Source organism: Triticum dicoccoides, chromosome 4B, assembly GCF_002162155.2.
Source record: "Triticum dicoccoides isolate Atlit2015 ecotype Zavitan chromosome 4B, WEW_v2.0, whole genome shotgun sequence".
In the NCBI taxonomy this organism is placed as follows: Eukaryota; Viridiplantae; Streptophyta; class Magnoliopsida; order Poales; family Poaceae; genus Triticum; species Triticum dicoccoides.
The window spans coordinates 376,681,532-376,684,090 of NC_041387.1; positions in this window are offsets into that span (position 1 = coordinate 376,681,532).

Here is a 2,559-nt window from a genome sequence, read left to right on the forward strand (position 1 = left end):
AGATAAGGAAATATTTTTTTTACATGAACCACCATCTCGTGAGCACTAGAAGACACATATCTAGTCAGGGCACTGGCCGAGCAGTGACAAGCCCAGCAAAGATAGGCATCACCTGGAAGCCAACTAAAAACCTGCGATGGTGGCAAAGCAGCCCGCCTCCCACCAGGCTCTCAAGTCCTAGATGATCATGCTCACCACTCCAGCCATATGTCTAGCTTGTATTGCTTCCAATTTGGTTAAATTGCATCTGCTTAGCTTACACATTATACCTTTGAATATGACATGCCTTTCTGTTTTTGGTACATACTAGTGCATTTGTGTATTAACCATGTTCTTACATCAAACTAATGTTCTTGTGTATCCCTCATCAATCACTTATGATGAGGCAGGCAGGCAAGGGGACTACTCCTCATTTAAAGAATGCAGCGTTAGCCTCCCGACATGATTCTCAAGAAACAGCAATGGTAGATGAAGATAGTGAACGTAGCTCTGTAGTTGATTACAACATTTCCCCTACACTAGCATCGCAGGTGCTTGCTCTAACTTGGCAGCGTGATATTTGGTTGCATGTTGCATATGGTGTCTAGATTGTAATTCTTCCAATCTGGTTAAACTGCATGTGCTAGTCTGCTTAGCTTATACATTATACCTATTAATGTGACATGCCTTCATGTATTTAGTACATAGTACATCTGTCTATTAAGCATGTCCTTACATAAAACTATTGTTTTTTGTATCCCGCATCAATCAATATGACGAGACACCTTTAGTATCTACAGCGCGATATTAGTTGCATCTTTCATATGATTTATAGCATGTGCTGCTTCTAATTTGTTGAAATTCCATTTATGATGGGACGCTTTTAACTTGGCAGAGTCATATTGGTTGCATCTTTCATGTGGTGTCTAGCGTGCGTTGCTTCTTATTTGTTGGAATGGTTTCTGCTTAGTTTACACAAACAGTTGTGAACATGCCATGCCGTCCTGTTTTTCGTACATATTCCATCCTAGTATCATGTGTTTGCCTTACATCAAAGTAGTGATTGTCAGTATCAAGCATGAATGAGTTCTGAAGAGAGAATTTTATTGCTTTTTCTTGTCGGTTTTACTTGACAATTCAAAATCAATAAAGCGGTAGGAAGTTAGCAAGGCAGCGGATAAAGGTGCTCCTTCCGAACGGAGGGCCTCTACAGTTTCTACTCCTCCACACCCCCGAGATGATTTCCAAGACAACACATGCATAGACACTCAACAAAGCTATGTTTATGATGAGCACGTCTCCCCTAGTGCACCATCACCGGTGCTCCCTCTAACTTGGCACTGTTATATGTGGTTGCATGTTATGTGTGATGTCTAGCTTGTATTGCTTCTAATTTTGTTGAATTCCATCTGCTTACTTTACACATTATACTTGAATAAGGCACGTGTTCCTGTTTCTAGAACATACAATATCTGTCTATCACACCATGTTCTTACATCAAATTACTACTGTTGTGTAACCTGCAACAATCACTTATCATAAGACACGTTTGACTTTGGAGTGTGATATAGGTTACATCTCGCATTCTTTTCTAGCTTGTACTACTAATTTGTTGAAATGTCACTTATGACGAGACAGTTTTAACTTGGTAGAGTGATATTCGTTGCATCTTTCATATGGTGTCTACCTTTCATTGCTTCTAATTTGTTGAAATGCCTTCTCCTTAGTTTACACATCATAAGCTGTGAATATGCAATGCTGTGAATATGCAATGGCACTAATGACGAGAGACCTCTAACATGGTAGTATGATGTTGTTTGCATCTTGCATATGATTTATTTCTTGTACTGCTTCACACTTGTTTAAACGCCATTTATGATGAGACACTGTTAACTTGGCAGAGCGATATTTGTAGCATCTTTCATATGGTGTCTACCTTTCATTGCATTGCTTCTAATTTGGTGAAATGTCTTCTTCTTAGTTTACACATCATAGTTCTGGTTATCTCTTCCGTCCTGTTTTTCATACATATTACATCCTCCTATCATGTGGTTGTCTAACATCAAAGTTCAGTTCTTCTGCATCACGCATCAATTTGTTATGAAGAACTAAATTGTTATTGGTTTTTCTTGTCGGCTTGACTTAACATGGCACAGAGAAAGAGGAAGAAACACAGAATGGCAGGGAATGAGAAGTGGATGAATCCTGCAGATTCTACTGGTACTAATGGTGCAATAGAAGGTCAAAGTCCAGCAGAAAATTCTACAAACACGGCATCCCATGCTACACGAGCTGCAAAAAAAGCCAAACAGAAACAAATAGTTGCCACCAAACAAGCAGAGACAGCCCTAGTTCTTGCAACACCTACCACAGTACTACCAGCTGCACGAGTTACTCGTGCGTCCACTGAGCTGACAGCATGTTCCCAAGCTCCCTTGCCACCTGACACTACTTCCCAAGCACTCTTGACACAAGACGAGTTGGCAATATCAGATGAACCTTGTGAGCTTCAACGACAAGAAGGTAGTTGATGCAGTCAAGTTACAGTTGCATGCTTCTTTATATGTAGTCTCATAGTTT